This window comes from Rhododendron vialii, chromosome 2a, assembly GCF_030253575.1.
Source record: "Rhododendron vialii isolate Sample 1 chromosome 2a, ASM3025357v1".
NCBI classification, from domain to species: domain Eukaryota; kingdom Viridiplantae; phylum Streptophyta; class Magnoliopsida; order Ericales; family Ericaceae; genus Rhododendron; species Rhododendron vialii.
In genome coordinates, this window is record NC_080558.1 from 33,570,902 (window position 1) to 33,586,132 (window position 15,231).

Sequence of the window (15,231 nt, forward strand, 5' to 3'; positions counted from 1 at the left end):
CTTTCCTCAATACCGTGACTTCGTCATCCCCCTCCTTGACCTTTCCGTCAAAGTTATCACGCAACCATTTCAAACTAATCTTAAACCCACTCATAACTTCTCCTGGTGGATCCAACTCTAGTAGACGCTCGCATAATTATTTTTTATTCTTTTTGTCAAATGTTGTGTCCCCAGTAACCGGTCTACCGATAACTGGGACATCGATAATTATTTCCACATCCTGTAGGGTTACTGTGGACTCGCCTGAATGCAAATGGAATGTGTGAGTATCTGGCCACCAACGCTCAATGAGTGCGGTGATGAAAGCACAGTCCAAAGTTATAAACGGCATCTCCAAAATTCCACCAAAACCAGCTTGGTATATCAACTCAACAATGCGGGGTGAAGGCCGCCCCAATTGTCGTAAATTGTTATCATTGCAACGACAGATCAACATCACATTTTCAACTTTAGGATTCCCCTGAATAACATTGTAACTTATACTTTAGTTTTACGAATTCTCCAAATTCATTACAACAAATTCGTGTTATAAGACATAGTAAGTTCTAAGATAATGGCTACTTACATAGCCTTCCCATACAACACGAGAACGGTGTTGTTTCTGTAACACAAGGAGCCATCAGTAGGCCTCAGATCAATACTAGAGTCATCCATGATATAACATGCTAGTACGAAAATTATTTTCATACAGTATGAAAAGTCCAGCCATGAAAAATATGCTTCCAGTCTTCATTAGTGAGTATAGCCTTCATCTACACAATTACAAAAATATCCTCTACACAAATATATATACACACACACTATATACATACAAATACGTACGTTGACATTCAATTTTTAATTAGGATAAGTCTTGTTGAAATGCGTTGACGTTCAATTTTTTTTCCTTTTGTAATAGGTGGCACCAAATGATGTTGTACCGATATTTAGTGTGGACATCTCTTTGCTATAGAACCGAAAGCCATTTAATTTCATGTCATGGAAAGCAGTAGAACTGCTCTGAAAAAAAAAAAAACTAAAATACTATTTAGATTGCTGAAATTTGATTCGGGCCATTGTCAACTAAATGAACTTTTAGTCCAACCATGCATCATACCCTATGCTTAACCCCATCGCACAGTAAAATTTGTTGCAGAGATCAAAGCATCTTAATGTACAGTCTACAGCATCATTAAGTATTCAAATAGCTTCCAATTACAACAACTAATAGAGCACTAATAGTGTAATACCCCATCGAGTATTCAGGAATGGTATAATTATCCATGTTTATTGATTTGTCTTTTTACATGGGATAATGGGAAGATAGATAAATGGAGAAGAAATATGTGGCTGGAGATAAATATGTAGGAAGGTTTAATTAGTATATTGTGTATTTAACAGGAAAACTAAAATGACATTGATTGCCAAAAAAAAAGAGAAGAAAACAAAGTGATCTTTTGCATGCATAGTTTAAGTGTCAACTGGGTGAGAGTATGTGCACGTGAAGGGAGTATCTGAAGAACTTGTGAGCATGTGTCTTGAAGATTAAATGATAACAAGACAAAAAAAAAAAAAAAGATTTGGCTACTCATGGACATGTGGCTAATTTATAATTCTTGGAGAGAAGACTCCGTAGGAGTTATAAAAAAGAGAAGGTAGACAGAGCCAGGGGTGAGGGGAAAAAGACTGGTTAAAAGGGCCGTGAGAATTTAGTGTACTCTCCTCACCTCAGTTTTTGCTTTTTGTCCGAGAGCCAGGGGAGAGTTTTGAAAACTCTTTTCTGAATTAGTTTTTGTGGAACAAAGGGAAGGTTAAGAGAAAGTTTTCACGGGAATTATACGGGGTTGAGGTCTTGGTGTTTTTGATTGGGAATTTTACACAACATAAATGTTAAGGTATTAATCACCATATTTTCATTTTGGATTCTGTCTTAAGGATTACAATTTGACTTGAGGGTGATTGTGTTACATGGTGGTGCTTGAGGGTTCGAGCTATTACAAATTGTTAGGAGCAACAGTGTTCACTTACTAAAACTCCTGGATGATTAACATCAAATAAATTAAAACCTTATCCTAATACCGAATTGCCAAAACAGAAAAATCTCTGGCCTTGATCAAGCCATGTAATTGCATTAACGAGTTGGTAGGCATCTCTGGCTTCAACGAGTTGGCAGGCATCTGAGTCCATGGAGGAAAGCCTCCTGTATGGTGATGATACTAGCAGCACCTTATCGTAGTTTTCTTTCTTTTCCTAGATTACAAGTAATTAGAAGGCTTTGAAATGCAATCACAATATCCTTTTCTTGGGATACTTATAATGTTAATTTTCTTTTGTAACACGTAACTCATGGAGAGCTGAAATTGACATTAAAATTTTCAAGTAATTTTTCCCTATATCTACCTTTCATATTGCTGCACCAAATTTTCAATTTGAGAAATACCTGAACTAGTTCTAAGAACCCCAAACTGGTTAATTAGGCCAATTAAACAGGTTTGAAAGTAAGAATCCATAGAACGTGTCCTATTTGGAGACTTAAATCTCTGCTTCAATCCAAGTATATTAATGCACGATACATATATACATACCTACGGGGAGAGAGAGAGAGAGAGAGAGAGAGAGAGAGAGAGAGAGAGAGAGAGAGAGAGAGAGAGGGGAGGGAGGGAGATTGGGATGGAGGAGAGAATGATGAACGACGACGGAGATCGGAGAGAACGGCGAACGGTGGCGAACGGAGAGTACGGTGAACGTAGATCGCAAGAATGGAGAGGGAGAGGAAAGACAGTAAAGTGTATGCGTCTCGCATAAACTTTTGCAATCTGATTTAAACCCTAACGCCTATGGAATATGCATCACACATATAGAATATGCATCATGCATATTTGGTATGTGTGATACACGTTGGATGTCTAGCTGGCCTGGCTAGCATATGCCAATGCGGATAACGCACATCCCATATGTGTGACGCACATGGAATGTGCATTTTGAACTATTTTTAAAAATAGTTTGAAAAATTGTATATCTTGCCAAATAGTTATGTGGAAACGAATAAATCGATAAAAAACTCGGGAACATGCAAGTGGTGTTGACGACTATCAGAAAGAAAAGTGGTGTTGATTTGATTGTGCACAGTGACCAAAGAACACGCATCTTAAGAATGCGTGATCTAACTAAAAACGCATTTCTAAAATGAGCTATGAGCTGAGCTGAATTTTGTGGCCACACAAGCTCTGTAAAACGTATTCTGTGTATGCGCGATTACCTTGACGCATTTTGAAAGTGCGCGAAGGACTATTTTTACAAAACGTTTCGAAACATGGACATTTTTCCAATTTGTTCCCAAATTTTGGACAGATCGGCGAAAAACTCGAAAATATGGAGACATAGAGGTGGTTGGAGCACTGTTGGTGGTGTTGAAGAGATGACGGCGGTAGTAGAGTGGTGGGCGTTAGTAGTGATAGAGTGGTGGTATTAGAAGTAATAGAGGCGTGGCATTAGCAGTAATAGAGGCGGTGGCAGTAGAGTGGTGACATCATTGGAGTGGTGGTGGTTGTAGTAATTATAGCAATGGCGGAGTTGTGGTGGTAGTGATCGATGATGGCGATAATAGAGTGGGTGTGATAGTGGTGGGGGCTATGGAGTACTGGTGGCGGTGGCGGTACTGGCTACGTTGGTGGGGGTGGTGGCAACGATTGAGTAGTGGTGGCGGTGACAATCGCGACAGTGGTAGCTATTGTTGGAAAAAAATGGTTTGCGTAATCATGAGTGAATTGGAAATTGTCTTCAATATAAATCATTTGAATTCGTTGTAATTAGTTTGTTGTCCAACCTTTCATCTTAAGGAGATTGTGATAAACACAAGCCTAGATCAAATTCTCCCAAACGTTTCTGTTTCAAGTTTCAGTTTTGGTCTTTCGGTTTCAAAAACTTCATTAGCGTGAATTCTGCAACCTATGAGTTTAATTCAATTTTTCCTTCTGATTATTTTTGGTAGTTTTATACAGGTTGGCTAACAATCTTAACCCTATTGGAAGTCTACCCTTTCTACTTAAGGCCGAGGTTTTGAACCTAGGGCTCTCATACCAAGTTATAATGCCCCAAATTTTTTGGAACATTAATTATAATTATTTTATTCAAACTTAACATTTAATAAATAAAAGTAGCATAATCAGTCTTTACATCCCAACTTATTCTCACATCAAGATTATATTTATTTAATGATAGGGAGGGGTACTACGGGAAATTTCTACTCTTCAAGGTGGTTGTCTTCCTTAGCGATATTCCGCTCAGTTCCATACTGCTCTAGATTACAGTACACCTCATGTTCGCCTTCTAAGTCTGGCATAAGATGCCAGGGCTACAAAAGTAACATCGTGAGCTTTCAAGCTCAGTAGCTAACTCCTACCTCTATATCCCATACTTTTAGCAAAAATAACATCTACTTTACAAGGTATTAAACATAACTTTAACAATCAACTATTATAGAGATCATATGAATAAAAGTGTCAAGTGTCGGGTTCAGAATAGTGTATCGTACTTTGTGTCAAAACGTTAATTTCACTTATTATCAAATCTTTTCCTTTAGCACTGGTTCCGTTTACTCCCTCTTTCAGAATGACGGTCGACCATGCATTTACAAACTCTGGTTCCCGCCGTTCTGGTCTCCCAGGTTTACTCACGCACACCGAAACTCTGGTTCTGTCGCTCCGGTCTTCCAGGTTTATTACACATGTCAAAATTTCTCTTTTGCTCTTTTCGTTTTCGAGTATCGTTTTCTCGTTTCTCGTGTCTTGTACACATGCATCATTTTCTCGCGAACACATTAATCTTTCAAGGCTTGGTAAAATTATGTAAAAATAAATCCTAATTTCATGCTTTTCTAATTTGTCAATCAAACATTATAACTGTACATGATCAAGAAATAACATTATTAACACTTCATTGATAAACATGTCTTACTTAATCATGCGAAGTTAATTGGAAACTAATTCCAGTAGTGATATCCTAGGTCACGCTCTAACAACTAAATCTTATTTCCTTCAGTCAAATTCCTAAGCTTTTCTAATCAACAAAAAAAAAATTATAACAGTATTGTAGGGGGACAAATTCAAGTAGTGCTCTGAACAGCACTGGAATGCAGCGGCTTCACGTGCCTCTTGAACGTAACCCTAATTTGTCAAAGAAACCCTTGTCCTGCAAAACAGACAAGGAGTGAGTGCACCTTTGCCTCTCGTGGCAAAGGCCCTCCGATGCCTTTGTTAGTATTTCGTACTAGCGATCAAACCCTAATTATCAGTAGGAAAGCAATAAGAATGCAGTGTATTGCGTACCTCTTTCCTCTAGGTTTACCTCATATTTATAGATTTATGGATGCTTGCTGCCCAAGTATCCATATTGCCCTAGGTTTCCTACCTCGTATAGGAAAACTAGGATCTCTTGGATTCTCGTTCCCTTATCAGTTTATTTCCTTAATCCTCGTAGGACTCTTTCCATAACAAGCCGAACATCCCATACTCGTTGGGTATCTTTCTTAGATCCTATATTCTTGGGATCTCATCCCGTAACGGAATACCAGTGATTCTGGACACTTCTAGAATGTTCCCTCTAATAGGTCTTCTCTCTTTGTTCGGCCATCTCATGGCCGAACAGACGGCCTAGACCAGTTACTTCACATGTAACTGGTCCTAAGGAAACAATTTGGACCATATCCTTTCTAAGGAGCTCTCCTCCTGTTCGGCTCTCTCTTGCCGAACAAGTTTCTTGAACAGTGGCATCTCTTGTAATTTTCCTTGTATTCGGTCCAATAACGTCTCGTGTTATTGCACCGAGAATCGTACAACCTCTCTGGACCTATTGACTTCTCATATCACTGGTCCATAATGCGTTGACCTTTTCTTTGACCGTGCTCGGGCTCGTTTTGTACCTGTTCGGGAATACCTCCCTACAATTGCTCCCCAGCTTTGCTCGTTTATATTTTACTCAGATGACGAGTAAAGCTCTTTTACCGAGCAAATTCATTTTGTCCTTGCACCCTATTTCATATATTGGTGCATTGTTTCATCATTCTACCAAGGCAAAAACATCTTTTCATCTAGCCGTCACAGGCTTTTAAGCCCTAATCTTTACACGTGTCGATCTTTGTATTGCTCATATTTAATACGAACAGACATTTTTTTTTTGGGAAACGGAACGCTCAAACGGCATCTGGGGTGACGTTTCACGTACGCCACCAACTTTTAGGGTATTTTTGGGTTTTCGTCCCATTTTCAAAAACCCCAATCTCTCTCTTAGACTCCTTCTACAGGAAAAAAACGGTTCAAGCTCTTCCCCGCCATTGAAGCTCTATTCATCGTCTCAAGGCCTCTTCTTTTCTGCTCTTTAGGGATTCCTTCGACTATTCTCGTAAGTCATCACTTCTTCTTCTTACAACTCCATTTCTCTAGTGGATTGTTTACAATCTCGTTTTAGGGTTTTATCGTCCCCTTTTCTTTTTACTTCAAAGAACCTCAAATACCTCTCTAGTAATGGGAAGATTTCGAAGACACTGTAATACTCCTCAAACCATGGCTAGTTTCAGATCTCGATATGGGATTCCTGACAACGTAGCTACTGTTTTGGCTCCTGAGGATGCCATCCGTGAGAGTTTCGATTTCGACACCCTTCACATTCCAGTAGTAGCCGTCGTTGAAGGCGTAGTTAGGTTTCCCTTAGCCCCTCTGCTCCGCCAAGTCTTAGCGTATTACAGGCTTTCACCAATGCAGGTTTCTGCTAATTTCTTCCGAGTAGTTATGGGTATAAATACCCTAAACCAAATGTTAGGACTTCTCTAGGCTTGTATGATATCCACCATCTATATAGCATTTCCAGAACTGGGGACGCCCTTACGTATTATTTAAAGAGTAGGGATTCTAGAAAGAAGCTCGTTCTCGAACTCCCTGACTCTGCTCGAGGGGATGACGACGACTTTCTGATCGTTACGGGCAACTTCGAACCCAGAGATGAGGACGACCAAGTGATTGGTTTTCATGCCCCTCACATATTCGGGAGCCCACGTTAGTGCTCTCCCTTAATTTCATATGTTTTGTCCTCTTTCATAGGAAAAGCTTTTTCGTGCTTCTAATTGCCTGTGCTTTGCTTTGTTTCAGCATCAAATATTAACCGTGGTTATAACATCATAACCCCACAAGTTCACGTAGCTGATATCAGACGAGCACTTGCATTCAACGGTGAAGGGACATACCTTGCTGGCCGAGCAAGAGTGGCTCAGGTACTTCTTAGCTACAAAGCATCATACGGGGGTTTTATTGATCGGCGTACCCGTGCAGCTGACAACCCTGCAATTGCTGGTCCTTCAAGACCAATCCCTGAACAAGAAGAGAGGCGTTCCCGGACTCCTCCAATCTCTGACGAACCTATCCCTCTTGCTGAGGAAGCTTCCAGTTCCACATCCAACTCGTCTTCCAGCGGCCATACCCTCTCACCTTCAGAGATGAACCGGCCAATTGACTTGGGCAGCCTCCTCACCATTCCCGGTCGAGGTCGTGGTCGGGGCCAAAGTGTTCAAGGTCGTGGTCGTCGCCCCCAGACTCAAACCGATGCTCCTCCTGGATTTTCTCTAGAAGAAATTGAAGCCCTTCACAGAGAAAAACGTCAACGGGTGGAAGAATCCCAAGAAAGACCCCCACCATCCTCTTCATCTCCTGCTCCTATCTGGGCTCCTCCATTCTCGCACGGGAGCCGAGCTATCACTGCTCGGGACAGTGTTGAGTCAAAAGGCACTGCCCTTGCCCTGTCTCAAGCCTTTCTGCTGCCAGGAGATATGCAGAAGGAGGTGGCAAGCTCGCCTGACAACCTTCTAAGCTCATTCATGTCTCACAATGCCAAGGTAAAATTTCGCTTTGTAAACCATAGCATACCATAGCATTTGGTATCCATGTTTAACTGTTTTGAACGCTCCAGGTGATGCAAAAAATGGTGGCCATGGCTCAAAAGCTTAGCCAGTCTGAGCCTCAACGTGTCAAGCTTGTAAGTGAGAACACCAAGCTTCAACGTACCATCATCAGGCTCGAGAAAGAAAGGAACCAAGCCTTGGGAGTAGCAGATGGTTTAAAGGGACAACTGAAGGGGACTGAGGACAGTCTAAATCAAACGCTGAAGGAACTCGAGGCGAGCCAGAATGAAACCAAAGCTGTAATTGAGAAGGGATACAACGAAGGGATCTAGTAGCTACGGAAAGTTATACAAACCAGATGCCTGGGATACAAGACCAAGTCTGGGTGGCCTCTTGGACAGCTTGCCTTGCCAAAGCTGAGATTCCTGAATCATCTCCTCTCTGGACCAACATTGAACTGCCTAGTGCTGCTAGTCGAGAGGAAGATATGGTAGAGGAGAGAGATGATGAGCAGATGGTGAACGTGTCTGAGCAACCTGTTTCTGAAGTGGAGCCTCATAATGATATGACCAACCCTGGCCAAAAGGAAGTCAGTGGTGGTCAACTTGGAGATGAAAATACCACAGAAGACGTGATTGCACCAGTAGCTCCTACAACTGTGCAAGATCTCACTGAAGATGAATGACATCTGTCTTCGTTTGTCTTTCTTTACATCTGTTTTGAATTGTTCCCTTCAAGATACCTGTTTCCAAATGTTTCTATCATGGGTATTTGAAATGTTTAAGTTATTTCGAACTTATGTAAGTCTTTCGTACTTAATTGTTTGAAGTTTCACGTACTTATGCATATATTCGTATGCTTCCAAGTTTGTGCATATTCTCATATGCTATGGACTGTTTGTGCATATTCTCGTATGCTCTATGCATGTATTCGTATGCATCGCAAGGGTTTAAGTTTCTCGTACTTGAATATTTCGTGGCTTAAATTCCATACAAGTGTTTTCACACTTTAAGTTTCACGTACTTAGAACATCACACAAGTGTTTCGTACTTGCGTTCTCACAAGCGTTTCGTACTTGCGTTCTCACAAGTGTTTCGTACTTGCGTTCTCACAAGTGTTTCGTACTTGCATTTTAAGTTTCACGGACTTAAAAGTTTCGTACTTTAAACTTGAGTTTAAGTTTCACGTACTTAAACTTTTGAAATTTACACAAGTGTTTCGAACTTGTGTTCAAGTGTCACGTACTTAAATGGATATCCTATACCCTGCTCCCCAATACGAATGAGGGAAACCAATTTTGTAATTCGTATTTAAAACAAATACCAAGAAAACAACAGTTTATACTAAAAAAGTAACTTCATTCATAAACTGTAAAACACAAGAGGGCGTTACTCGTACCCCTTGTAGCTAAAATAACAAAACTAGAACACAAGAGAGTTTTATTCGTAACTCTTCACACAATCACGATGTGCATAAAGAAAAATTTATTCATATAAAAAATTTTCTCAGATTATGGACATTCCAAGGTCTTGGCACTGGGTTCCCATCCAAGTCTGCCAATCGATAAGCCCCAATGCCCGCGATTTTTGTAACTCGATATGGGCCTTCCCAATTCGCCCCTAGCTTTCCCTCATTAGCCACTTTAGTATTGCCGAGCACTTTTCGTAGCACAAGGTCTCCAACACCGAACTCTCGTGGGTGTACATTCTTGTTATAACTTTTGATGAGCTGCTCTTGGTATGAGGCCAAGTGCACCAAGGCCCGCTCTCGTCGTTCCTCGGCAAAGTCTAACTCAATCTCCAAGGCTCTGTCATTTCCTCCACTTTCAACCAAAGTGGTCCTGTTGGTCTGCAGACCTATTTCCAATGGAATAACAGCCTCTGTTCCATATGCTAATGAATAGGGGGTCTCTCCCGTAGACCTCCTAGGCGTTGTTCGGTATGCCCATAGAACCAATGGCAATTCATCGGGCCATTTCCCCTTTGCCTTATTCAAACGTTTCTTAATCCCATCAAGGATTATTTTGTTTGAAGCCTCTGCTTGTCCGTTGCTTTGAGGGTAGGCTGGAGTTGAGTAATAATTTCTTATCCCATACTGGGCACAGAAAGTTTTGAATTTCTTCTGAAATTGTGACCCATTATCTGTAATTAACGAATAAGGTACCCCAAAGCGAGTTATGATGCTTTTCCAGACGAACCTTTCTATCATAGGTTCAGTGATCTTGGCCAATGGCTCAGCCTCAATCCACTTAGTGAAGTAATCTGTTGCAACTAGTAGGAATTTTCGATTCCCAGTTGCCTTGTGTAGTGGACCCACTATGTCCATTCCCCATTGAGCAAACGGCCAGGGACTTGTCAGCGGCACCAGGTCCTCGGCTGGTGTTCGAATCATTGGTGAAAATTTCTGACACTTCTCACAAATTTTTACGTACACCTTAGCATCTTCTTGCATGTACGGCCACCAATACCCTTGGGTGATTGCTCGGTGGGCTATGGACCTACCACCAGCATGGCTTCCACAAGTTCCCTCGTGAATTTCGTGGAGGAACTTTTGCACCATCTCAGGATGCACACAAAGCAAGTAGGGTCCTGTAAAAGACTTCCTATATAGTTTTCCTTCTGGGGATAACCAGAACCGAGTAGATTTGGTCCTAATTTTATGAGCCTCCTTTTTGTCCAAAGGGAGTGTTTCATCTCGTAAAAACTCCACTATTGGGTCCATCCAACTTGGTCCTTGGTTCACGTCCAAGACCATCTCCACACTTCTCCCAATGCTCGGCTCAGTCAGATACTCCACGGCTATTTTTCTTTTAAACTCAAATGGTACAGCTGCAGCTAACCATGCCAATGAATCTGCATGAGCATTCTTTCCAGAACTTATCTGCTCAATATACACCCTTTCGAAGGTATCGAGCAGATCTCTGGTCACCTGTACATATGCCGCCATCTTCTCGCTCCGGGTTTCATATTGCCCGGACAGCTGATGAACTACAAGCTGTGAATCACAATATACCCTAACATGTTCGGCTCTTAGGGTTTTTGCACTTCTCAAACCAGCTAAAAGTGCCTCGTACTCCGCCACGTTATTGGATGCATTGAACCCAAGCCGAACTGATAGTTCCAACATTGATCCTCCAGGGGGAAAAAGAACTACCCCTATCCCTGATCCGGTATTGCAAGCTGACCCATCAACGAACAGCTTCCATTCCAGGGGATCTTGTTCGGCTAATGCCTGTTTCTTCGTTACAGGAGACTTTGCTTCACACTCCTTTCTCGTAGGAGGCAAAGGTGCAACCGCAGGTGAGAATTCTGCAACAAAATCTGCCAACACCTGGCCTTTGATTGCTGTGCGCGGCTGATAGTCGATGTCATATTGGCTCAACTCAACGGACCAAGTCGAGATCCTTCCCGAGAAATCTGCCTTTCGGAGCAGTGATTTTAATGGGAACTCAGTGTAAACCACAACTTTATGGCTCTGGAAATAATGTGGCAATTTTCTAGTTGCTGTCCTTAATGCTAGGACCAATTTCTCGTGGGGCAAATACCTTGTTTCGACATCTAACAAAGTTTTGCTCACATAATAAATTGGGATTTGCTCGGATCCCTTATTTCTTAAAAGTACTGCACTCACAGCATGCTCAGAAACAGCTAAGTATAAAACTAGAGACTCACCTGTTTCTGGAGTCGAAAGAAGGGGAGGAGAGGCCAAATATCCCTTTAGATCCTGGAAGGCTTGTTCACATTCTGCTCCCCATTCGAACCCTTCCTTTTTCTTCAACAGCTGAAAGAAAGGTCTGCACTTGTCACTTGATCGGCTAATAAATCGATTAAGAGCTGCTGCCATCCCAGTTAATCGTTGGACTTCTTTCGTTGTCCGAGGACTTTCCAGATTTTGCAAGGCCTTTATTTGGTCGGGATTCGCCTCTATTCCCCTTAGAGTTACAAGATGGCCCAAAAACTTTCCAGAGCCGACTCCAAACTCACACTTCGAGGCGTTGAGTTTCAACTTGTATTTCCTCAAAATCTTAAAAGCTTCTCTCAAATCTGCAATATGGCCTTGCCCAGCTTTACTTTTCACCACCATGTCATCTATGTAAACCTCCATAGTTTTGCCGAGCAATTTTCTGAACATGATGGTTGCCAGTCTCTGATACGTTGCCCTTGCATTCTTTAATCCAAAAGGCATGACATTATAACAGTACAACCCTCGTGGTGTAATAAAAGACGTCTTCTCCTGATCTGGCCCGAACATTGCAATTTGATGGTATCCTCGATATGCATCGAGAAAACTCATCCGTCCATATCCCGCTGTTGCATCAACCAACTGGTCAATCCTTGGAAGAGGAAAACTATCCTTTGGGCACGCCTTATTTAAATCTGTGAAGTCAACACACACACGCCATTTTTCGTTCTTTTTCTTGACGACAACAGTATTTGATAGCCATTTTGGATAATAAACTTCCCTTATTGCCTTGGCTTCCAACAAATGATCCACTTCTTCAATTACAGCGTCAACGTGCTGTACGGCTGCCCTTCGCTTCTTTTGAATGACCGGTTTATGCTGTGGATCTATATTTAAATGATGGCAAATAACATCTGCACTTACCCCAGGCATCTCCTCTGGTGTCCAAGCAAATACATCGACATAAGTTTTCAAAAAACTTATCAATTCATTCTCTTCCTCTTCTGGCAGTGATTCCCCAATTAAAAAATACCTATCTGGATCAGTCTCGTTGATCTGTGTTTTCTTCAAATCCTCAACTACCCTTTCGGTTGGGTCTTTTCCAATATCCTCGATGGTCGGCAGATCCGAAATTTCCACAGTATTAACATGGTGGGCATTATGGACTCTTTTTATGATGGATACCAAACATTGTTGAGCTATCTTTTGGTTACCTTTGATGTGCTCAATCCCATTAGACCCTGGGAACTTTACCATCTGATGGAAAGTTGAAGAGACTGCTCTCATCGTGTGCAACCATGTTCTCCCTATAATCACGTTATAGGAAGACGGTACGTCCACCACTAAGAAGTCGGTTCGTAGCACCACTGTCCCAGCCCGAACAGGCAAAGTTACCTTGCCTAACGGCCAAACTGCTCCTGCCCCAAATCCGACCAATGGAGTTACTGATTGTACCAAATCTTCTTGTGTGAGCCCTAGTTTCTTGAATGCATCGTAGTATAGCACTTCGGTGCAACTCCCTGAATCCACCAGGATTCTTTCCATATCATATTCCCTAACTCGTAGGGTTATGACTAAAGCATCGTTGTGTGGTACCTGGACTCCTCCCAGATCTTCATCCGTAAAAACTATGCCTTCGTTGCTTGCCCCTTCGTTGCGCCCTCTTTTCTTCCCCAACTGCATCACATGTTGGTCGTGTTTCACTTGTCTCTAAAGCAATCTCACCTCATTTCTCGTATAAGGTTCGGCTAATCCATGTATCATATGGATTACCCCTTTTGGATTCTGTTCGTAATCCAATTCCATTGCCTTGTCTTTATCCTTGGAATCTTCTTGGATAAATTCCTTGAGATAGCCTCGTAAGACCAAATCATCAAGATGTCGTTTAAACATCTCACAGTCCTCTGTCATGTGACCCCAATCCTTATGGTAACTGCAGTGCTGATTCGTAGCACGTTTTGCATCTTTATTCCCACCAAGAGTTGGGGGCCATTTGAAATATGGTTGATTCTTTATTCGATAAAGAATCCTGTAAATGGGCTCTTTCCAAACCGTGTTTATCGAAAAGAATGACTTGGGATCCGAGGCTTGTTTATCCTTGAACTGCTCTTTCTTCGCCTGCCCATAATCTTTTCTTTCACGATAAGTTTTGGGCTCTGGCTTGTCAGCTTTCTTTATAGGCCCCTTTACTTGCTCGGCGGCCAACTTTCCATCCTCTCGTAGGATGTCATCCTCGTTCCTGGCGTGCTGCTCAATTCTCTCCATCAATTTTGCCAATGTCTGCACGGGACTCATGTTTAGAGACTTACGCAGTTCCCCCCGAACAGGTAAGCCTGTTTTAAACGTGGCTATTGCGTATTCTTCACTACATCCTTCAATCTCGTTGAAGGTTTCCCAGTACTTTTTTGCATAAGTCCTGATCGGCTCGTCCTCTCCTTGCTTCATAAAAGAAAGACTCTCAAAGGTTTTGGGAGCTTTCCTGCTCGTCAAGAACCGTGCAGTGAATTCCTCGGCCAACTGCACCCATGTTCGGATAGAGCGTGAGCCCAATTTGTGGAACCACGACAAAGCAACCTTCCCTAAACTCGACGGGAACATCTTGCACATGATTGCATCATCCCCTTCATGCATAAACATTGCTTGCTGGTAATGCTGTATATGGGCCACGGGATCAGCATCTGTCTCGTAGAGGATGAATGTTCCGTGCTTTACCCTGGTCGGCAATCTAGCCTCCTGTAACTTTTTTGCAAAAGGGGAGGATGCTATATTCTGAAGTGCTTTCCGTGCTGCTTCCCGTGCAGTCATGGCTTCATCCTCTGGTCCTTTCTTGGATCTAATTCGTTCCCAATCGGAATCAGGTCTCTCGTACCTGTCCCTACTCCCTTCCTCCTCGGGGGTAGAGCTTCGACCTTTGTTTCTCCTCTTTCTTGGAGATACCCTCCTTCGCTCGGGTGTTCGGATCTTGCTCCTCCCTTTTCGTGGAGAAGTTTTATGTCGCCTCGGGGTCAGACTTCTACTCCTGCTCCTCCTTCCTCGTGAAGGAGCCTTTTGGTATTGTACCAAAGCGTATTTACTGCCTCTAGAATTTCTTCGAGATAGTCCAGAGTCCTCCGGATGTTCTCTGACTCTCTCTAGTTCTCTGATTTCATGTTCTCGTTTTTTGATCAAACGAGCATACTCCTCAATTTCTTGTCTCTTCTTATCAAGAATGTCTTCGCCACGGTATACACTTCTGGAGTGTGCAATCGATTCATCCCCTCGATGGGATTTAGTCCTTCTCGTGGACTTCGATGCCGTCTCTCCATCTCTATTTTTGGAGTTGCCGTGGATAGTAAAGGGGTGGCCCTTACTCGTGGTCCTCTTGTGTCCTCCTTCGGGCTTTCTCGGAGCCCCGGGTGGAGACTTATCCCCTCCTTCAATTAACACATCCTTTGGGTCGTGTGGCGTTGCTGGATCTATTTCCACCATGGTCGTATTTCAAAGGGAACTCTTTCGTTTCCCACAGACGGCGCCAATTGTAGGGGGACAAATTCAAGTAGTGCTCTGAACAGCACTGGAATGCAGCGGCTTCACGTGCCTCTTGAACGTAACCCTAATTTGTCAAAGAAACCCTTGTCCTGCAAAACAGAAAAGGAGTGAGTGCACCTTTGCCTCTCGTGGCAAAGGCCCTCCGATGCCTTTGT